This window comes from Triturus cristatus, chromosome 9 (assembly GCF_964204655.1).
Source record: "Triturus cristatus chromosome 9, aTriCri1.1, whole genome shotgun sequence".
Classification (NCBI taxonomy): Eukaryota; Metazoa; Chordata; class Amphibia; order Caudata; family Salamandridae; genus Triturus; species Triturus cristatus.
This window is the reverse complement of record NC_140592.1, coordinates 673,122,265-673,147,353: the sequence shown is the minus strand read 5'-3', so window position 1 is coordinate 673,147,353 and position 25,089 is coordinate 673,122,265.

The following is a 25,089-nucleotide window of genomic DNA, read 5'->3' as shown; positions in this document are numbered from 1 at the left end:
CTGGAGTGACTGACAAGGAACAACCGAGCACAAGTCAGGAGGGCTGGATACCAGTGGTTGACATACCTGAGGTGGTTATTCAAACAAGAAGCAGAACCAGATTAGAAAGACAAGAAACTAGTGAGGACCAGATAGGTATAGAAGAACACGCTCAGGAGGAAGTGAACAGAGTTACTCAGGACCCTGAGCAGGACCAGACAGGGAAAGAGGAACATACTCAGGCAAGCAAATCAACCAACAGACCTGTGCAGGGACAGACAGGTATAGAAGAAAACATTCAGGCAACAGAAGAACAAATTGTAGTAAGACCTGAACAGGACCATTTAGGAGAAGAAGAACAAGTTCAGGTGGAAGAAGATCAATTGGAAAGAAGACCCGAACAGGAACAGATAGAGGAAGAAGAACAAGTTCAGGCAGATGAAGCTACAATAACAAGACCTGAACAAGAACAGATAGAGAATGACTCTGAAGAAGAGGAAGAACGGATTGTGCCACAACATAACGAAAATAAAAGGACTCTTGAGAGAGACAAAGAAGGTGAAAGTGCAGTGCAAGTTAAAAGGGTCAGAAAAGACGATAACTGGCCAGTTGGAGTCAAAAGATTAAAATATCATTTGAGAAAAACAAGTGAAAAACATGAACAAGTGAATGAAGTTACTAATCAAACACAGTCAGCGCAATCAACTGTGAAAAACACTTGAAGAAGTCCAAGACTGAGAATCTTGAACAATAAATTCAAAGGTCCTGAGTGGACCTACGTGATATTAGAAGAATTTGAAAATTTGGATTTGAGTGAAGCGACAGATGAAGAAGAAGTAAATGCTGAACAGATTGATGAAGGGGAAGTGAGGCTTCCTTGAAGTACCAAGATTTGAATTCACAAGTAAAGAAAAGAAAAGAAGAGGAATCTTCTTAGACTAAAATGGCTAAAGACAGGGTTGCTGAAAGACCAAAACAAACTTGTACTCAGAAATGCTGTAGGACTTGCATATGTAGCATTTACTTAGTGGCCACAGTATGGTTATTCCTAACAATAGCAGTTCCATGCCTCATGATAACAGATAAGAAGAACTATACAGATACTAATCAAAAGATAGCTACCATGAAAGGAGATAGAGTAGAATTAGAAGCAGCAGATGATATAGATGTACATCACACAGTAACAGATAATGACATGTCTTTAAATGTATTCACAAAGTTGTTGTTTCAGTACGTAGATACAATGGAAATTAGTGATTGTTATGTTTGTATGAAATTACCAGCTTCAGTAGCAGAAATAGTCACATGCCATAATTTACCTTTAACGTCTGGTATTTAATGTAGTATACTAACAAGTCAATTCTATAGAACAGGCACATTTCATTATTATTATTCAAACCTAGATGTAGTATTTTCAGAAATTCCTATTCAAAAGAATATGAATCCAGTGCTTAGTAGTCCAGACGCACAGTTTATGGGTGAATTTTTCTTAACAATGAAATTTATAGATATAGTAAAGGCACATAAGAATAACCTAACATGCACATTACGTGAAGAAGAGAAAGTTTTTTTGAATTTAGTTGAAGAAAGGAGACCGGATTTCCAAAGAAAATCAGCTGAACAGAAAACCCATGTACCGCCATGGGCTGAGAAAAAGGGAATTTATACAGCTGGCAAAGCTCATGCTGTGATGTCCCTGGACTTTGTAAAGACGGGGAAGACCTGCCTCCATAGATTTAAGACAGACTATAATAACGTATTTATTGGTTCCAGTGAATGTGAACATAACATCCTGATTCTAGGAGGTTGGGGACTAAAAGGGGGAACTGATCCGGTATATCCTGGTGTTTACTACGTGTGTGGGAATAATGCGTATTATAGATTACCTGCACGGTGGCACGGTAGTTGCTATTTTGGGATTGTATTTCTGAAAATTTATCACGTAAAAAGAATCTCTGGAAGTAATGAAAACACTAATGAACTAACACGAAGAAAGAGAGCTAGTTATTCAGAAATAATAGGTGACATATTTGGTGCATTGATACCTTCAATGGGAGTCATTCTAAATTCACATAGAATCTGTCAATTGTCAACAGTAGTTGATAGTCTTTCGACTGATACAGCTGGGGGTTTATTGATGATGAATACGGAAATGGTTGCAATTAGGTCTATGTTTTTACAAAATCGACTTGCGCTTGATATATTATTGGCAAAGGAAGGCGGAGTCTGTAAAATGTTGAAAGTGCAACATTGTTGCACTTACATACTGGATCAAAGCAATGAAATCAGAGGATATCTTAAGAATATTACAAAACTGCAAGAAGAATTGAAACCACTGGAGGTTGACGGTGTATGGGAAAGACTAACAAAGAGTATTTCTTAAATAGGGACCTGGGGCCATATGTAGGTAGGCTGTGTTTTGCGATTCTCTAATTGCAATTTTTAGGGAATCGCAATTAGAGAATAGCAAAACGCTATGTAGGTAGGATTAGCAATTTTGTTTGCGAATCCCACCTATTCCTTATTTGCGATTCTCTAATTGAGAATCGCAAATAAGGAATACCTTGCCATTCATTCCTATGGGCTAAAAGGCCCATAGGAATGAATAGGAAGACATTCTCAATTTGCGATTCTCAATTAGAGAATCGCAAATTGAGAATGCAATTTCAAGGGTGCAAGGGTGTCAACATGACACCCTTTTGCACCCCTCTAATGAGCATGCGTGCACATGTGGCGCACATACATGCCCTAAGGGCATGTATGTGTGCCACATGGCACTTTGAATAATGCAAAAAAATGCATTATTGAAAGTAATCGCAAATTACCATCAACCTGAAGTTGGTGGTAATTTGCGATTCCTTAAGCCAAAATAGCACAACTTGGGTGCTTTCTACATTGCATTTAAGGAATCGCTATTTGGGATTCCTTAAATGCATTTGCAAAATAAGGAATCGCAAATTTTGCGATTCCTTATTTTGCATGCAGATTTGCCTTCCTACATCCCACTTAGCAAAATTGCGATCGCAAACGCCGAAATTCAGCGAATTTCGGCGTTTGCGATCGCAATTTTGCTTTCTACATATGGCCCTTAGTTTACTAATCTTGGGAAAAGTATTTTAGGTCAATTAGTTTTTCCATTAGTTGGTATAACAATAATAGTTTTAACGATAATAATATGTTGTAAATGTTGTAGAAATAAAGGAAAGGGAAGAAAATATGAAGTAAATGGAAAGGGAAGGAAAAGAAAGTATGAGATTCAACTAGAAGAAATAAAAGGGAAGTTATAAAAAGGAATGAAAGATTTGAAAAACCAAGATGAGAATAAGAACGAAGAAGGAGTAAAAGAAGATGAGATATGCTAAAGTTGGCATCTAATTGGGATGGGTAATTTTGTGATGGCTCAAAATGCTATCAGAGAGGGTATTGATGGAGCAAGGACTCGTAGAAAGGAGACTTCCTTGGAAGCAATCCTCTCATTTAACTCCCTAACCTTGTATTAATTACGTATTGTGTAAAACTAATACGCACCACATAAAAATAAGGGTCAGAGAAGCTTGCTTATGTGTTTACTAATGTAAGTAACTTGAGCAAAGTCCTAAAATGGCTGCTAAAGGGAAATCTTTATTGCGCATGCGTCAACTGCACCTACGTAGTATGACGAGCTGTCGCTTGGAGGGAAATTCTTGTGCATGTGCAGAAGATACTAATATGGCTGCTTGAAAGTTAACATGCCTGGCATCTTCTTTGCTGAAACTAAACCAAGCTATTTTACTAATGCGAATGTGGGAAAAGTATTCATAAATAAAGGGGGGTAGAGTAGAGATGGGTGGTATACAGTGAAACCATTTATTTTTCAAAATAACATTTGTCTTTCTGACTTTCTTATTAGTGCGCATTTGGGCCTCTCATGTGTGTCCAGAGTTTCTTAGACATGTGACCTCCGTGCATGCCTGTTGAAATTGAGCCGGAAGAATGAAGATACTCTTGAATGCGGTCCAAGGACACAAAAGTTACATACCCTGGGAACAAGCACTGAAAACCTCTGGATGAATGGATTTTCACGACAAAATAAATCAATTGTTTCTAATAAGATTTGAATACGGGTGGTAATAAAGTTTTGGAATAAAAATTAAGGGGTTGGATTTATGAACAATATGTTGATAGACTAAGATGACATATAAGCATGGTGTGCCTGTCCAATCAGAGGTAGTATTTTTATGATATTGAAACATTAATGGGTGGTACATGAATATCGAAGGGTATAATTGAGGTAGTCGTAGTTAGTTAGTCAGATGGAGATGTGCTGAATGCTGCAGGGCTCGGGATGCAGTCGGAGTAACGAGAGATGCTGATGAAGAATCAAATGCAGAACCATCTATCATAAATTAATTAGTTTAGAAGAAGATCGCCGAAGAATCTCGAGGAGGAAGAGAGTGTCAGAGAGGGGTGCTACGCAAGCGTCGGTGCTAGAGAGGTCATCTATCGTATCCTGAATCCTGTCCTGAAGCTTTGTTGCCTGATCTTTCTCGGAGGACCCTTACCAGCCCTTTGGCCAGGGGGTTGGTTTACACACCAACCTAGGTAATTATTATTTTCGTGAATGTGCAGATGTCCTTTTCTCTCTGTCCTCTCCTTTCTGAGCATAAGTTATTGCAAAATTACTAAGTATGTGTCTGATGATTGATTAATGATATCTTCTCTCCTATGAGTGATGACAACTGTACTGTACTTTGAAAGTGGTTCACATGAAATTAATTTAGATAAAGATTTTAAACATTTCCCGAGTCTGTAGTCATTTTTTTACTTTAATATTAGAGGATAAATTGATGCCATTTCACCATCAACTAGTTCAACTAATTGTCCATTGACCAGAGGAAAGAACTTTTTGATCCGTGAAAGGTTAGTTAGGAATAAGAGGTAACTAATCTTGAAATTTCAGTAAACATAAACTTTAACTCCAGCGGTTTACCCAACTGTGTGTGTGTGTGTGTTTATGGGCCCAGGTGAGTATGTGGTAGTATCTGTTGCTGGTACGCCGCTGGATCAGTAGTGTCAGTATGTTGAGTGAGTGAAGAAAAACAACGTCTGAATGCAGGTCACTTGTGCATTTCACGTGACCATGAGTCCTGTCAATGTTGTGGTTGTGTGAGTCTCTGGGTAAGCTGTTCACCACATCTCATCTATAACTCAGCTCATGCTTGTGTACCCTGACATACGTTGGAGGAGACCACCCATCTTTCGAGCTGTCCCTGACCTGGCGACAATGGAGGACATCAAAATCATCCGGAAATTCTGTTTGGTTCGCCGCACACTACGAAACCTATGTGCCCAGTTGGAGCCCCATTTGAAGCCTAAAAGAATATCTCCGGCTGTATTGTCTGCTACAGTGAATGTTATGGCTGCACTGCATTTCTTCTCTACTAGGTCTTTCCAATACACTATGTCCAGCGCCGAAGGGAAGTCACAGCCCATGTTCAGCATGGTGTTGCGTGACGTCCTGTCAGCATTGAAGCTTTACAAGGACAGACATGTCCACTTCCAGAGGAGGGGTGAATTGGCAGCTGTAAAGGGAGAGTTCGATGATCTGGGAGGCATTCCAAATCTTGTGGGAGATATTGATGGTACCCCCATTGCCCTCGTTCCACCATAGGCAAGTGAACACATCTATAGGTACCGCAAACACTACCACTGCATCAACGTGCCAGTGGTATGCCAGGCTGATCAGATCATCTCACACGTGTGTGCAAAGTATCCTGGGTCGGCACATGACTCCCACATTTTGCGGAACAGCACCATACCCCAATTGATGGCCAATCTGCACCCCGAGTGGACCTGGCTTGTTGGTGAGTGGGCTGTGTCAATCACTGTGATGTATGTGTGACATGCTGCTCTCCTCACATATACAGACTACATTGTTTGTCTGTTTGTCTTACAACTCGGTGACTCTGGGTATCCCAATCGTCTGTGGTTTCTGTCCCCACTGTGGAATCCAACAACGCCGGGGGAAGTCCAATACAATGATACAGATTGGAGGACACGTTGTGTGGTGGAGCGCACTTTTGGACTGCTGAAGTCAAGATTTAGGTGCCTGGACAAGCAGGGCCGGCTTCAGCACTGGCGGCGCCCTGTGCGACAATGTTTGTTGGCGCCCCCCACAGACTCCCTCACTACCACCCTTTAACAGTGACAGTATAGTTTAAGAGAGCTTGATCTGGAGAAGCACAGACTCTGAATTTAAAACATGAATACATGGTTGGGGGTTACACTTAATAATAAGTTCTCTTTTTAACCAAAATGAATCCTTTTTGGAACACTGGGATAATGAAAGACCGAGGAAAAATCATTCTGCTCTAATCTATACTTTGCAGTTTTCATGCAGCTCTTTTATTACAGCTTTTAGCTCACTGTTCCATGTTCGGGTTTTACATCTACACTGCTAGTAACAAAAGTAGCTCTCTGACAAAAACACTGATATATGCACTTTGTGATCTGCATGGTTCTTTGCAGTAGGCATCTTAACCCTATGTGCTACCATAAAATGAGTTAAAAATCCAACTAGACAAAACTTCTTCTCTCTCCAGGAAGAACATTAACCACTGGAATCATCTGGACGTTTATTGTTGTATGAAAATTGCCAGAGGCCAGCAATGCAACAGCAGGTTCTTATAAAACCATGAAATACTTCAAAACACGACGCCCCCTCAAAAAGTTAGCACCCGGTACGGTGGCACCGGTCGCACGACCCTAGAGCCTGACCTGTGGACAAGACTGGTGGAGCACTTATGTACTCACCACAGAAGGAATGCCAGATGGTAGTCGCATGCTGCATGCTACACAACCTGGCCTTGCACAGAATGATCCCCATGATTCTGGGCGAAGATGAACAGCAGCTGCCCCCCGCTCCCAACCCATACATGCCCAGTGACGACAACAGTGGTGAGGAAGACGGCTTTGACCAGCTCATCGTCAACTACTGCCGTTGAGTGTAAGTTGACAATGAACGACTATGACTGTCTGTGTGCCTTGCTGTTGTCACACAAACTTTGAGAATTGTTGCTGGCATTTTGGACACATATAGGTCTATGCGCAGGATTAGAGAACTTGTGCAGGCAGGGACTGAGCACCCATAAGCACAGGACCCAATTGCTATAGTGCCTACCTAGCTCTCCTACTCACTCAGGGGTATTCAAGCGCCTGTACACAAGTAGAAAAGTTGAAGACAAGAAACGCTTCGAAATGTGCATTCTTTTACTACAGTGTCAAAACATGCAACACACGTGCCAAAACAAGTTGAGAATGCATGAGTACAAAAACAGTTACCATAGTGACTCATCCATATTACATGAAGCAAGATGTCATGTCATTGATCCCTCTGGACGGAGACCCATGAGTATATCCTCCCACCCCTTGCTGGGAGGAGTTGCATGAGATGTCTCTGGTCCATGGGCTTTGTCAGCAGACCCCATTGCGCAGTCAATACATTGTGAAATGTACATCACATGTGCTGAGTCGCTCTCATCACTAAATGGATCACTCTCCAAGTGTGGGGCATCTAGCCCGCCTTCCCATGACATCTAAAAAGGCACCCGTATCCTCTAGCAGCTGTGACACTTTGTGGAGTCGGGATGCTAGGGCCTGACCAGAACAGAATGACAACAGACAATGTTCTCCGACCACGGACAGAATGTTCAGGCAGTACTCCTGGCCCGCGCAGAGAACAAGCTCTGCGGATACTACTCATATGACAGACATATACTAATGTACTTGCAAAGGGTAAAATAATATTGAATTAGTCACCAACAATTCCTGTTGCTGTTAAGTAGTTACGAATTCAAGAAGGCACAGGCAGAGGGGGCCTGGCTTGCCAACACCCCAGATGGCCACCTTTGTATAGAGCTCCGGCCGTCGCCGTAGCTAAAATTCCCCATATCCGTCACTAACATCTGTTTGCTTGCTCTAGCATGAACGACTGAGACCCCCTTGACGATCGGTTTTACCTGCCGTTCGAGCGAAGGGAGTCCGCGGTCGGGACCCAAAGAACTAGGTCCCAACGTCCTGAGCCGCTGCGGAGATGGAGCATCGGCCGTGACGTCACACCGCTCTCCGTGGTGGGCTGCGAGCTGAGACCTGGTGTGGCATCCAGAGTCACTTTGGCAGTCTTTCTACGGCCCCAGTGGACGGTGCCGCTCGTGAGACCCCCGCTTGTTTGCGGACGCGCCGCTTTAGTGCCCTCGGCCGCTGGAGGGAGTTGCGGTGAACATCAAGGAATTCAGACCTTGGGGACCTACAAGATATTGTACAGCCATACGACTGAACGCCCGTGTGGAGGTGAGTGCTTCCACATTTGGACCTTGGGGATTACAACAGCATTTGGCGCTGCCAACATTTTGTGCCTCCCACTCCTGATTGGAACAGGTTGGGCCGTTCGGGTCCCTCGTTCCCTCTGGCTTGGTGCACCGAGTGAACTGTGGTCTGCGGGGGCCCCCTGTATATAAACACTGCAGGAGTCATGTCACTTATCGGGACTCACTATAAATCGGGGGTTTTCCTGCCCGCACCCCCCCCCCATTCTCTATGATGCATTTTGGACACTGGCTCATTATACATGCACTAGTGGTGGCCCTCACTGGGCGAATCGTCGGCCTGTGCACCTTGTCTGATCATGGAGGTGGTGAGTGAAATTGGCCAGTGATGCTTTTTGTCATTTTGTGGATTGGAGAGCCCGCTACTGAGGACTTGCCGTACTCTTTTTGTCTACTGTCCCCTGCATGGGGCTGCGTCACACGTGTTTGATCCCCATCATAAGCCCTGTTACCGTAGGAATGGGCACTGCTAAGAGCTCCAAGCAGCCTTGTGCTGCGCGGCTCGCCAAATATGCGCATACTAGGTCGGATGGGGCTGAGGGACATAAGGGTTCACCAGACACAAAACATCACTTGGAAGATGATGCCCTGACCTTAGTCGATGTAATGGAGGCGATCCAGGGGGTTCGCACGGCACTGGAAGGCAAGATTGACACAGTGACTACCGAGATCACCCTGATCTGCGCTGACCTGAGAAACATGGGGGATAGAGTCAAGACAAATGAGGGTTCCCTCTCCACCCTTCAACAATATACAAAAGTGATGGAAACCACGATTAAGCACCTTCAAGCGCAGACATCGGATCTTGCGGCTAAGCTGGAGGACTACGAAGGGAGGGCTCACCGGAACACTGTTCAAATTTTGGGGGTTCCGGAGAGGGTGGAGGTGAAGACGGCGGATCTCTTTGTGGAGGACCTCATTCAAAAGCATTTGCAGCCCTGATCCCTGTCGCAATTTTTCTCCGTGGAACACGTTCACAGGATCCCCGGGGGGGCCCTCAAACTCGGGGCCCCGCCGTGCCTTCTCCTGACACGAATCTTCAACTACGGAGATAGGGATACTATCCTTCAGACGGCGAGGGCTGCTCCACAGTTTAAGTTCAACAATTCTACCATAACCTTTTTCCCTGATTTCACATACAAAGTACAACTACAGCGTCGGTCCTTTTTGGAAGTCAAACATGCTCTCCGGGGCCACAATTTAAAGTACGCCATGCTGTTCCCTGCGAAACTCTGAGTGCAGGACCCTGGGAAGACATGGTTCTTCCAAACCCCAGAGGACGATTGGGACTGGTTGGAGGGTTGGAGATCAGCTGAGGCGCGGAAGCGTTTCTTCCCATCTGGAGACCCTTGCTCTGGGTTGGGTTGTGCCGCTGGAGGTTAATGAAGACTCTTGCTCGGTTTTGAATTGGTGCGAGTTATAGCAGACTTGTCAGTTTACAGGAGTCTCTTGATGGCCTAGTTGCACTCTTTCTTCCTTAGGGTGTTTGGTCGGGGCTCGGGGGAGTTGGCCGGGGTGGGGGCAGTTTGGTATTGCTGAACGACTTTGGGCAATTGTGATGAGAAGCTTGCTATACTGTTTGATATTGGGCAAGTATATGGTTTTGAAAAGGGGGGAAAATTGTATTTAATGGGCGGCTCTCTTGGGTTGTCTGGGCTGACTAACATTCCCCTATATATAGTCTGTTGGTGTTTGGGTACACAGGCGCTCTGCAAGTTTGGGGGGTAGGCAGTTTTAAGTCCACGTTGCAGGGAGGCAGGGTGGGGGGTCTTTTTTTAGTAGTTTCCAGTTTTTCTTTGTGTGTTTTCATTTTATTTTTTTGTGTAGTGTATTTCAAGTGGTCGATTTTAAGAGTGTAAAATGTATCAGAGTCCGTCTACTTGTGTGGGCGTTTGTTGTAGGAGCACATGATTATTTCGAATGTAATCGCATATCATTTCTGGGATGGTTTTTACCGGGGCAAATCTCCGCTCTGCTAGAAATATCCCTCCTCTGTGTTGGGGGCCGGGGGGCCCCACCTCTAGCTATGCTGGATGAGTGTGGTTGATTGTGTGGGTCCGCCGCTGGGCCGTCTCAAACTTCTCTCCTGGAACGTCAATGGTCTGGGAGATCGAATAATGAGAGGTGTAGTGTTGCAGAATCATAAACGACAGACTCCCGACCTGGTGCTTCTTCAAGAAACTCACATCCAGGGTCCCTCTTGCTGTGCGTGCAAGAGGTGGGGATATAAACTCATAGCCCATGCAGGTTATACTTGTGGCTCTAGGGGGGTTGGCATCCTGGTACGCAACTTCTTTCCTTTTCAGGTTCAGAAAGTTATACGTGACCCTTCGGGTCGGTTTGTCTCGGTCTCATGGAGATGGGAGGGTAGATCTCTCATTTTCACATCCTTGTATATCCCTCATAAGCTTCACACCACCACCTTGAATGACTAGGGTACGCACCTGTTGAATCTGACCGAAGGGGACATGCTATTGGGAGGTGACTGTAACACAGCCTTAGATGGAATGTTGGACCGTCTACCCCCTAGACCGGGCGAAATATCGGGTAAATTGTTGGCCGACTTTTTGAGGGCTCTTGGTATCATAGATGTCTGGAAAGTCTGCAACCCGCTGAGAAACAATATACCTTTCATTCTGGGGTGCATGGCAGTCTGTCGCACATTGATTACCTCTTTAGGAAAGGCTAGTCAGCTCCATGGAGCTCCGACCATTCACCTATGGCGACTTATTATGGTGGCGTGCCCCCCTCCGGCCAATGGGATATGGTTCTTCAATCCTGGTATCTTAGAATTCCAGAAATATGCTCCAAACTGACTGAGGCCACCCAACATTATTTCGAAGAAGATGTGGGCTCAGTCCATTCTGATGTGGTATTATGGGAATCATTTAAGACCGTGATACGGGGGTGTGGGGTGGCAGCTGTGGCAGGACATAAGAAGGAAAAGCAGCAACAACTCGAGACTATTGAAAGTGAGATTACGGCCCTTGAACGAGACTTGGTGTCTGAGAGGTGGTCAGAGAACTCGCATAAACTTGCTGTTAAGCAGAGAGAATACAGGTATATCGCAGATGATTCAGCTAGGACTCATTATAGGGCCACTCAACACAGGATCTATGACATTGGCGATAAGGCTAGTAAGTTCGTGGCCTGGCTTGATAGGAGGGAGCTAGCGAATAGATGGGTCGCTGAAATTGTGGATGATACTGCCGTCCGTCATCATGATAGAATAGGTATCGCAGACACCTTTTGCCAGGATTTACTCCCCCATGTCCTCCACTACTCAGGAGGAGGTGGCAGAGCTACTCGCTACATTGCCACTACCGTGTCTTGACTCCCAAGAGGTCGCAGAACTAGATAAGTCGCTAACAACTGATGAAATCTCTAAGGCCATCTCCTCCCTACAGTCTGGGAAGGCCATGGGTCCTAGTGGACTCCCGATTGAACTGTATAAGACCGTGATTTCCCTTCTTACCCCTTATCTGCTGAGAATGTACGATGCAAGTGTGCAAGAGGGCATTCTCCCAGCCACGCAAAACTTGGCTAATATAGTCGTCATTCATAGCAAGGCAAACCTGTAGACCCATGCTGTTCCTACCGGCCCATTTCCCTCCTTGACCCTGAGGTCAAAATCTTGGCTAAGGTACTGATCTGCGCCTCTAACCCCTCCTTCATAAATTGATTCATCCGGATCAGTCCGGCATTATACCGACCAAGAACACAGCACTTAATCTACGTCGCTTATTTGGGGTTTTGGGACGTGCCTCCACTATCAAGGACTCGGTCATTATGTCCTTGGACGCCAAAACATGATCGAATGGCCTTTTCTTTTTGCAACGCTGGAAAGATATGGCTTTGGCGGCCGATTTCTGTCGTTGGTACGTCTCCTCTACTCGAAACCCTTGGCGAGAATTTCGTTGAATGGAAGTAGGTCGGTCATTTTTTAGTTGGGGTGCGGCACACAACAGGGATGCCCACTGTCCCCTTTGTTGTTTGCCTTAGCCCTTGAACCTCTTGCTATGTGGCTCGGGGGGACCCCTGGATTCGGGGACTAAAATGTTTGCTGGAGTGGATGGACAAAGTGTCCATTTTGTGCAGATGATATATTGCTTTATCTTGCCAAGCCCCGATCTTTGATCCATGAAGTACTTCATGTATTCACCCTATTTCAAAAGTACTCCGGCTATACTATTAACTGGGATAAATTCCTGATATATATATCCTGAGTGTACACCCTCCGCTTCTCTCGTCGGGTTGTGGTGCTAAAATTGTTACTAATGGCTTCCAATACCTAGGAATCTACATCACGACAGACGAGGCAGTCTTTTATCAGTGCAATTTACTGCCCCCCCCCCTTCAACCTCTTAAGGCAGATGTATAGCATTGGAGGGCTCTCCCACTTACACTTTTGGGGAGAGCGGCGCTGTATAAAATGATGGCGCTCCCTTGCTTCCTCTATGCGTTGCAGAATACACCACACTTAGTCCCAACTCAGAATTTCACTTCTATCGAGTCCGCAGTTCGCAGCCTCTTGTGGAATGGCGGCACACCCTGAATCGCCTTCGCCAAACTTATTAGGAGCTGGTACAATGGCGGCATAGCTATGCCGTCCGTCAGATCATATTACTGGGCCTCACAACCTATTGTCCTTAACCACTGGTTGCATCGACCAATTGATGATCTGGCCTATCGGATGGATAGACACAATATGCTATCTGGCACTTACTTAAGGGCCTTGTATGGTGGGTCAAAACAGGAGCCCAAGATCACCCTGACCTCCACGACAGTCTCTATCTGGCACCCTGCAACCTCAGTGTTGGGCTGGAAGGGCAAAATTACGTAGGCGACTCCATTGTTTGACTCTTGTCGCCTGGGTATGCTTGGCCGGCAACCCGGGTTTGATAAATGGGATTTGATTGGCCTGTCTAGGGTGGGTGACCTGTGGGTTAGGGGCGGTATGGTGCCTTTCAGTGAGCTGCAGCAACAATACCAACTACATGAGGAGGAAACGTTCCGCTATCTTCAGGTATGCAGCGTACTGACCAAGGTGCTTTCTAGAGGCGAGGACTTGCCGGTGTCTTCCCCTTTGGAGAATAGGTTATTGGATGACAATCTCCACAACAAAGTCATATCTCTCACATATCGTAAACTCCTCAATAACTCACCCCACCCCCTGGGGAAAGTCTGTGCAAAATGGTGCTCTGAAGTGGGTGAGATCTCTGACAAGGAAAGGAGGGGGGCCCTGGCATCACCCCGTGAGGTTGCGATGAAATCCCGGTTTAAATTAATTCAACTTAAAGTATTGCATACGGCCTATTACACCAGCTCCGTATTGGTTAAAACGGGTCTTTTAGACTCTTTGTTGTGTCCCCATGGCTAGGGCCAAGTAGGTACTTATTTGCATCAATGGTGAAACTATCCGACTCTTCAAAGATATTGGGGAGAGGTCATCTCTGTTTTATCTCAGACTTGCTGTAAAGAAGTGGAGGCTACCCCAAGATTGTGTCTCCTGAACATTTGGGATGCCACTGATCAGTCTAGACCGGAGCGATTGTGGGTCACTATGAGATGCATAGTGGCTAAGCCGAACATCACTAGAACTTGGAAAGGAGGGGTTTATTTGAAATGCGTTGATTGGGAGTCCGATATGGACTAGTGCATGCAGGCTGAGTGAGTTGTATACGAGAGTAGAGGTTGCCCGAGTAAATGGATGAGAATTTGGGCCCCTTGGAATAAGAACAGAGGCTGGCTGAGTGCCCCCTTTAATGTTGACTCCCCGTTTGTGGTTGATAAAAAATCTTTGTAGTTGTGCTTCATTGGAATTATTTAGGAATATGACTCCTCCAATTGGGCTCCATTCTGGTATGTTTTAGGTAATGTCCCCAATTATTTTATTCAACTACTTCATATTTTAATGTCTTATTGTGCAGTTCGATGATGATTTGTTTTGTATTTGTTTTGATTTGTGTGGTGTTCTTTGATGTGTTTTTCATCAATAAAAAAGATTTTCATAGAAAAAAGAAGGTACAGGCAGCTTCAAAGGCAATCAGTTCCAAAAGAGGATCCAAATCATCTTCAGCAAAACGGGCCGCCATCCTATCTAGCAGTATGAAGAAACAAATGTGATCCTCGCACCACGAGGATGAAAGGAGCATCCCATGGCAACCTGGGAGAGGTTCAATGTAGGCATGGCACAGGAGCCTTTGCGCAAATGCACAGGTGCAGCTGTCAGCCTGTCCGACACATTGAAAGGCATACCACAAACTTCTATCACCGGAGCAGTCCTGATCGTGGACCAACAAAGGACTCACCCACAGCTCATGATCCAGGCCAGCAAGGGATGAGTTGGAAAGGCAGATATCCATGGCTCAGTGAAAGGAGCATCATCGACAACAGAACACAGGTTGCACGCAGGTGAAATAGGCATAGCGGAAGGTTAGCCTATAACTGATGCGTAGCACAGCTAATGAGACACATCCAAAGAGAAGCTGCATGCGGTCACGGTACAGTTGCAACTGACCGAGGTTCGCCTGGACCACAGGACGGGCAGACATGGCATTAGAGCACTCTTAGAATCAGCGCTCAGCTGTACAGCCACAAGTTGTGATATCAAACCTATAAATGCAGTCTGTAAATTGGAGGAATGACACCCGGTAGTACTCCAAAAATAGCATGAAACGACAGGACAAGGCCAGAGCCCACAAGTTTGAAAAAAGTGTGCAACGGCTTTCAGTATCAGAGGCTTTCGATGATTTCTGTGTCAGTCCCCCGGAAAAAAGTGGGTGTGCCGTGCAGTGACTGAATTGTGCGAGATGGTAAAGGCACCTGGAATTCGAAGGTCTCAGGGCTGGTGTGTGAGTGACTACTTGTTGAAACAGGAGCCCATTATGCCTTCACACGTAGAGAAGTATGCTTTCACTGTGGAGATGTGAGGCCACAAATGACTATCCACAATCACATATGGGGAGTAAGGAGAACATTGCTCCAGCAAGGAACACGGCGTGCAACAGTTACTATATACGCGATGCCTGCCCTGTGACCGCAGCAGTTGTGCTCATACAGGGGAAGATGACTTCGGATGTAAAACAGATTTAGCGTGGGTATGTTTTCAGGGACTGGTGTTCATGTGGGTAAACATGCACAGATCGTACATGTCACATGAAAATCACTGGGCAACAGTACTTGAGTGTGTGAATGTGACAATGTCATCAAAAAAGGAGCGAGGTTTCACTCCTTGTACCAGGCGCACAGCTTCTATAATGATTTTTGCAGTTTCTATACTTTTCCATGTTTAGCAACAATTAATCCATATACTCCCAAACTTTTGAAACAGCTCATTTATTTCTTCCTTTTTTTCACAGACGTGAGATGAATATGTTTTTAACTGCTTCTTATGCCCGGAAAAAGGCTTAGCATATCCGTGGCATAAGAAGCAGTTAAAAACATATTCATTCTGGTAAATGCAGTTCAGTCATGATGCTTACTTTTCATGTGACTCAGGTGTTTCACCTGAGTTGGGCAGGGAGAGGTACAGAGACCCGAGTAGATTTTGGCAGCTTCCTCATCAGACACCGATCACAATGTATTTTACCCCTACTGATGTGGGAGGATTAAGCAACAAATGTGTCTATAGATTCACAGCACTGACCTCCACCAACCTTGGTGACACACGACAACGGTAACAGAAGTAAGCTTTTCTAATGAACTGCATTTACCAGGATGCTAAGGGCTAAACTATGTTGGGAGGGGCAGTCGTGTGCTCCAGTCCCACTGCTGTCCATGTTGATGGGTTGACTCACTCCTCCCTGTGGCCGCTGCTGAGGTGGTGTGACTATCATCCGGCTGGCCCTGGGGGGTTTGGCAGCGGTTTGAGCTGCATGCATGTCCCTCAGGACACCCACAAACTGGCCTATGTACTCCACATGTTGTCCCAAGGGAGTGTCCATGGAGCTCTGCAGCCGACGGAGTTACAGCAGTTTTTCAAGGACCTGGCCCATCTGTCCCTGGTTCTGCTGGTATGCCCCAAGGACAGTTAGCACTGTGTCCAGGGCCGCAGTTTCATTGCCCTCCTGTGGCTGTCCCCCAGTTAGGGCGGCAGGGAGTACAGACACACTTCGGGCATAGTTGTGACGTTGCTTCCGTCCGCCATTCATTTGGCCTATGTGCGTGCGCGGTGGTCGGATGCAGTGCTCAGTCCGCCAGCTCCGCATTCTCATTGTAATTCGCCATGCGGTCATGCCGCGGCAGGAGCAGCCTTTTCAGACAGTTGGACAGCTTTCCCGGTCCGCCGCAGGCGGATTTGCAGATTTTCCCCCAAGGTGGACAGTCTTTTGTGACTTCCGTCCCCCGCGGAATGATTTTGCGTACATTGCATCGTGATATGACTGACGGTAATGCCGCGGGTCATGCGGGGGGATTTTTCCCTAGACCATGGCGGTCAGAGGGCTTTTCCATACGCCATCATAAGTGGGCCCTAAGATATCCGTCATCTAAAACAGACACAGAGGGCCATATGTAGATAGCTAAATACCGGTCGGTAATGGCCGAAAATCGGTAATTTTCCCGTTACCGACCGGTATTTAGCCCTTTCCAATGTAGGAGGCAGGTTTTAAAGATTCGGTAATTTACCGAATCGGTATTTTAAGAAATCGGTAAAATACCGATTCGGTAAATTACCGAATCCTCAAATCCTATGTAGGGAGCACTCAAGTGAGTGCTTTTTTGTTTCAAGGATTCGTTATTTACCACCAACTACAGGTTGGTGGTAAATACTGAATACCTGTTAAAAAGCACTTTTGTGCTTTTCTAGATATGCCATGTGGCAGATATACATGCCCTTAGGGCATGTATGTGCGCCACATGTGCACACATGCACGATTCAGGGGTGCAACAGGGTGTCAATGTGACACCCTGCCACCCTTGAATCTGCTCCCCCTATTACCGAATCGGTATTTACCGAATCGGTAATAGTCAATGCCTTCCCATTCATTCCTATGGGCCTCCAGGCCCATGGGAATGAATAGGAAGGTATTCCTTATTACCGATTCGGTTAATACTGAATCAGTAATACCGAATATTACCGAATCGGTAAAACTTACCGACTTTTTACCTACATTATATTTACCGATTCATAAATACCGAATCGGTAAAATTCGGTATTTAAGAATCGGTAAATATAAATTACCTACATATGGCCCGGAGTCATCTATTGTTAGAAATTGGCCTGCTTTGAGAGAAAATCATGCAATTTCCAGCTAAAATAGGTTCCTCCAATTGGAAAACATGGGGTGCACAGACAGAATATCGAGTTTAAAATGTCGACATACAGAAATACCGACAGGAAGAATATTGTGGTCAAGAATATCGACTTTGGAAAATATCGAAGTTGTTAATTTCATTTGCAAAAATATAGTTGTATTTTAGCATGCATTTCAAAAGTATGTGATCTATATTTTTTATAAAAATGTGTTTTGTTTTTTAATATATGTGTTAAATTGTTAGTAGTTATTCATTTTATCTTAATTAAATTTTGCGTTTTTAAATTCTGTAGCGGGTTGTGGGTTTATACGGGAATAGGGTGGGGAGTAATTTAATTATAATAAATTAATGATTATTGTTTATGTATTAGTGTTTATTTAATTTAGATATTATAGTGTTAATTGTGGGAATTAATTTATTTTTAATAATTCATTAATTCGTTGGTAATTATTTTTAATTAATTAATTGGCAATTATGTTAATTGTGTCATTTTTTTAGGAGCGAGTTGTGGGTTTAAGGGGAATAGGGTGGGAAGTAATTTACTTATAATAAATTAATTCGAGTTTTTTATACATTAGTATTTATTTAATTTAGATTTTATAGTGTTAGCTGTGGGAATTAATTTATTATTAATTATTAATTAATTGGCTGTTAATTATTATTGATGAATTAATTGGAAATTATGTTAATTGTGTCAAGTTTTAGGAGTGGGTAGTGGGTTTATAGGGGAATAGGGTGGGAAGTAAGTTAATTATAATAAATGTATTAATATTTGTAATGTCTTAATATTTATTTAATTTATATTTTATAGTGTTAATTGTGGGAGTTATTGTATTATTAAATATGTTTTCATTGGTTGTTAATTATTATTAATTAATTAATTTGTAATAATTATGTTAATTGTGTCATTTATTTAGGAGTGGGTGGTGGGGTTTATAGGAGAATAGGGTGGAAAGTAATTTATTTATAATTAATTAATAATTTTAATTAAAGCTACTTAATTAATAAAAATAAAAATATGGCAATTGTGTAATTCATTCTTGATGTAAGTTGTGGGGTTTATAGTGGTAAAGGGTGGGAAGTAAATTCTTTAAAATTAATTAATAAGTTGTTAGTTTATATTAATTTATTAAAGTAAAATTAATTATGGAAATTGTGTAATGATTTTTAGGTTTGGGTTGTGGTGTTTATTGGGTAGAGGGTGGAAAGTAATTTATGTTTAATTAATTAATAATTCATTGATTATTAATATTAATTTATCAATTGATAAATATTTATGGTAAGTGGTTATTGTTATCTTGTGTGTGTGTTTTGTTTTTATGGGTAACGTTTGGGAAGTAAATAGATTTTCATTTGTTTAAAAAAATATATATATTTGTTTAATTGATAATTAATTATGTTAATAATGGAGGTACATTTAAAAACGTTTAGGGTCCGATTCCTATTCCGGCTGCAAAACGAACCGACCGACATGGACCCGGACCGAATACCGACCGACACGGACCAGCGCCGTACGACCCGTGCAGTACAATGCAACGCGTATGAATTACAACCGGCACGTACGGAATACAAGCCGTACGACCGAGCCGTAGGGAAAATAGTGATCCAGCCGGAAAACCGACGCGATTTTCACCGACTGACACGAACCCGGAATAAACCCGACTGACCCGTACCCGCGATGTACGATTAGCGCTGTACGGTGCAATGCGTGTAAAACCAGACCGACTCGCACGGAGAGCAAGCCGCACGACCGACACGCACAGACAACCGGGCACACAAGCAATAGAGACCGCCGCGACCAACGCGTACCAAACACAGAAGACAGGCAGTGTGAACGAGGCGGAGAAGCACGCACGAGACAACAGCATCGTCCGTTCCCGTCACATGAACGTCTCCTTCATGCCTACAAAACACAAAGGAAAAAAGACAAAAAAAGGACCAAACAAGCAATAACAAAGCCAATAAATACCAAAGAAAAAAAACATGGGACAAAGAGACACCCACAACTCCAACTATATAAAGTACTAGAATCACTACAATCATCCCTTGCAAACAGGAGACACACCCAGCAGCAAACACCAGTACACAGCAACCACAGACACACTCACAACTCACCCATCACATAACTAACACACCATCAGCACCTCATACAAAAGCACACACACATACACACAGCAAAACCAACACCAACCCACCATCATTTGCACCCTCACACACACATCACTCACCACCACCACCCATCACCATGCCTCCAAAGAAGAATACAAAGTTCACAGATAGTGAGTTAGATGTGCTGGTAGTCGAGATCATCAGAGTAGAGCCACATTTGTTTGGTACATTGGTTCAAAGGACCTCCATCTCACAGAAAACCAAGATGTGGGCGAGGATTGTGGACAAGGTGAACACCCAAGCACCAGCAAGGTGCACAAAGGAAGACATCCAGAACAGGTGGTATGACGTGCGCAGGAGGGTCAAGAAACTCATCGAAAAAGATCACGCCCTGAGTCAGTGCACCGGCGGTGGCCCTCCTGCCAAACCAGTCTACTTCAGGACCTGGGAGGAGAAGGTGCGGGACATCCTACCACCAGAGAGCGTCCATGGCCTAACACACATCCCAGAGCCTGGTGAGTACACAAACAACATACCCAAGATTGTGTGGCAAGGGGACAGTGAAACCATGCACCGCAAGCAAAACTACACTAACCAATAGATAATCAGCTCATGATGTGTATGCCAGTCACACAAACACAATACCTTCCATCTCAGAGTGACTGGGAACTGTGTCATGACATGCACCAACCTACAAACAAATAGAGCAAGCCAGTGGCACTAAGCCAAATACACCCTGCCAGACAGTTTGCCACCACAAACACACCACCTCACAGTGCAGCTGACTGTCATGAAGGAATAGTGGGGATGCAGGTGAAGTGAGTGTAGCGAAAGGCACGATGGGGTCTGTAGTCACAGATAATGCACACCCTCCTGATTGGCCCATCAAGACCTCTCAGAAACATGCCCACATCACAGGGAGTGGGAAATGACTGACAAGATGGCTGACACTGGGTCCTGCTGTGGGGAGCACAAGGCCCTGCTAGGGGTTGTGTGCAAATCAGAAGCAGGACACCACTGACTGACATCCTGAAAGACAACTTGCACGCCCTACAATGGAAGCACGTTTCATGATGGGAAGGAGGACTGACAGCCCTGACCATACTAATCAGCATGGGGAGACACCCCCCTTAACACAAACTCCACACAACTCACCAGGTACAATGCATTGACACACACCTCATTGAAATATCAGCAAAAGATACCCCATACTGGGTGCTGCTATGTGAAGCACAGGGACTCACTTGAGACTTGTAGCCAAACAAACACCAGGATTTCACAGTCAACCATCTTGCCATTGCTGTCACACCCCCTCACAGGGAAGCAGAGTTAAGAGGGAGGAAGTATGGGCATGCTGGGAAGGGGGGTGTAGCCAAGAGTATGATGGGAGTCGCAGTCACAGACAACTTACACCCACCCACATGGCCCAGCAAGATCAGACTGAACCATACTCGCCTCACAGGGAGTGGGAAGGGACTGACAAGATGTCTGACCCTGGGCTCTGTTGTGGGGAGCACAAGGCCATGCTGGGAAATGGCCAAGAACAATATCAAACTCTGTCTGTGACAAGCTGGGAAAAAGCAGTGTACAGGCAAGCATCTGTTTGAAAAGTAGAAAATGTCATGTTTGTGAACCAACGATGCATGTAGAAACATAAATCACATTGTGTGTCTCTTCCAAACACAGGTGGTGCTGGGCACCCAGCACCAAATGACGAGGATACCCAGGCCCAGACTCTGGTGGACACTGAGCTCTCTGGTCTGACTCTCTCATTGTCCTCTTCGGATGACGACGACGAACCTGGCCCCTCCGGTGTGAGCCATCATGCAGCACCACCAGCACCAACATCTGCCCCCCCTGTACCCACGCCTCCAGCATCTGGACACTGGCAGGGCACCCCCGCCAACACGGACAGACCAAGGACAATCAACACCCACAGCACAGGGACACAGGACCCCCCGGGAAGCTACAGCCAACACCACCAGCAACACCACCCAAGGGGTCCCAGTGTCACCGGTGCGTACCGCCGCTGTTCCTGCCCATGTGGAGAGGGGTGCTGTGAGAGGTGGGAGACACAGGGCGCACCTTGCAGAGGGGTCTGGACTGCATGATGACCGCGAACTGGCACACATCTAAGATGCGCACCAGGATAGCACCGGAGGATTTGGCCAGGTAGTGGGGATCCTCAAGGACATGCAACACGAGCAGGTCACCCACCATGCCCGCATAGAGGCCAAGTGGGATGACATCACTGCGGTGCATCGGGACATACTACAATGCCTCCGCCAGATCAACACCAACCTGTCCACACCCCCCTGTGTGCCCACAACATCTGTCGCAACACCATCTGCCAGCTCCACAGGGAGGAAGGAGGACTCTGGTGGAGAGTCCCCTGCACCGCAGAGGCCTGCACATGAGTTCCCCCCCCCCCCCCCCGGAAGAAGAGGGGTCGTCCGAAGAAGGACATGTGAGAGGCAGATGTCCCAGCACATCCCCCAGGGCCTCCAAACCTGTTCTGGACAATGTTCTTTGTGTGCAACCTGTTCACCTTGTCCAATTGCACAAAGCTCACCCACATGACATGACATGGAGGGTTCATGTTGGGCCAATGTATCAGATGACTGTGGACTTTACTCTGGACATTTCATCTACCAGCACTTCCAACTCCAATGTGAACTTTGGATTCCCAAACCACTGTACAGCACCCACCATCCTGTGCACTTCCCTCACACATGTTTGTAAATAAACTCACCAGTACACCATACTTGCCTCTGTTGTGATTCCAATTTGTCATGGTCAGGGAGATGTCGATCTGCCACACAACACAGTGCATGCCAAACACTGCAACATTGTGACCAACGTAAGGTGAGTCATGGGGATGTGACACATGTGAGGGACACACACCACTATGGCAACATAAAACATACTCACCATGGCCATGTTACTCATCACACACAATGATGTTGACCTGAAACACATTGGCATGCACAGACACAACACCAAGCCCAGTCAGTGGTAACAAGTCCACAGGTGAGGTAAGCAGATGTCACTCAGATGTGGGAATACAGACAAGGCACATAACAAAGTGTAGCACAGGTTCATTACACATCAGCAACATGTTTATTCCACACTAGTTGAACGGTAATTCTACGTAACAGTGGACACACGCCCCCTAATGTGTTTGAGAATGGAAGTCCAAGGATGTCTGGTGCATCAGTTGATGGGAATTGTCAACTTCCACACTGGTGTTGGCTTCTGGGTGTTGGGGGTCAGTGTTGACCACACAAGAGGCAAAGTACCCGGGGAAGGACAGACAAGATACACTCAAAAGCACAGAAGAACAGGAGAGAAATGCAACACACATGCACATAACATGTTGCAAAACACCTACACAAACGCCAGTTAGCAGTACTACCCTATTGTGGAGTACACACCACCTGAATGGACACATCACAGCACGCATCCAGTCAAGTGGCACACAGACACACTCAGACAGCAACAGAGCTGGCTCAACACATTCCAGGCTACCTCCATACATTCACATAACAACCCTGTAAACTCACATTCTGGTGAAGAAGTTGTTGATGAGCTGGGAACGGACGTCACCATCATCTTCATCATCACTGGCATCTTGGCCCAGGCCGGGATCCTCCACAGGTGCCGGAGGTTGGTCGTCGTCATCGTCATCCTGGATGAGAGGCGCCTCCTTCCGCACCACCATGTTGTGTAGCATGCAGCAGACAAGGATTATTTTGCACACCTTTGCAGGCTCATATGGGAGGGCGCCTCCGGTCTTGTCCAGGCAGCGAAAGCGGCTTTTCAGGAGGCCGAATGTCCGCTCAATCGCCCTCCTGCTCCGACCATGTGCCTCATTGTAGCGCATCTCGGCTGGTGTGACAGGGTTCCTGAGGGGTGTCAGCAACCACGGCATGTTGGGGTATCCGGAGTCAACTACACACACAAAAATGAACAAGTAGCTGAGTTTTGTAGGAGTGCGGAATACAACAGTGACAAACACACACAATGAGAAACAGTCAGTACACACCGACAAGCCAGGCACGCTGAGCTGGCATCTGTGACATCAGCGTTGCAATGCGACTACTCCTCATAATGTAGGCATCGTGTGCAGAACCAGATACTGGGACTGAGCACAAGCCCCGGGCCCAGCTTCCGAACCCTAGCCAGGCCGGGAAGAGCCTCCCCAGGCCCCGGTGGACCCCCATCCCCAGTGCCCAGACCCTCAGCTGGCTTGGAGGATGGGGGGCTCCCGCTCACTGGGACACTGGGACAGAGCACAAGCCCCGGGCCCAGCTTCCGAACCCTAGCCAGGCCTGGAAGAGCCTCCCCGGGACCCGGTGGAAACCCTTCCCCAGCGCCTGGACCCTCGGCTGGCTTGCAGGATGGGGGGCTCCTGCACCCTGGGACAGAGCACAAGCCCCGGGCCCAGGACTAGCTTCCGCACCCTAGCCAGGCCGGGCAGAGCCTCCCCGGGACGTGGTGGACCCCCCGTCCCCAGCACCCGGACCCTCGGCTGGCTTGCATGACGGGGGCTCCCGCACCCTGGGACACTTGGACGGAGCACAAGCCCCGGGCCCGGGCCCAGCTTCCGAACCCTAGCCAGGCCAGGGAGAGCCTCCCCAGGCCCCAGTGGACCCCCGGGCCCCAGCGCCCGGACACTCGGCTGGAACCAAGGAGGGTTAAGCCCAGGCCACGTCCTCTCCCCGACGGCCTGCCCGGGGAGCCCATTTTTCTCGACTATTAAGCCCCCACATAAGTTTGGGGAAGGACAAAAGTTGTAGCTAGCCTGGCCACCAGCCCGCAGGGCTATCTGGTCACCCAGCCCGCAGGGCCATCTGGTCACGCACGCTCATGCGGGCGAGACGGGCCGGTGGTGCGCCCACCACTGGAAGCGCGGCGGGATCCCACCTCAGCCGGCGCGCGCCAGCCCTCACCTTCATTGCGCCACAGGGTTTCGCTCAGTCCTCCGAATCGCGCACGTGTTAGACTCCTTGGTCAATGTTTCAAGACGGGTTGGGTGGGTGACTGACATCGCCGCAGAACCCTGGCGCCCGGCGTGGGCCTCCCCGCCCGCCGGCACGACGCGGTTGGGGCGCACTGAGAACAGTTTGCCCAAGTCGACAGTCGCACCAGGAGCAGGGGGCCCCGTCCCCCCTTCAACTGCCCTGGCGCGCCTCGAGGGGCGGCCAGGAACGGTTACCCGGGGAGGGCGCGGAGGCGGTCAAATCTCCCTTGGCCCCGTGGACACGGCGAAGCTGCTGCCAGGGGGGCTGTAACACCCTCCGCCGGAGCGGAGGGCCACCTGCCACCCCAAAGCCTTCCCAGCCAAACCGGAGCCGGTCGCAGTGCACCGCCACAGAGG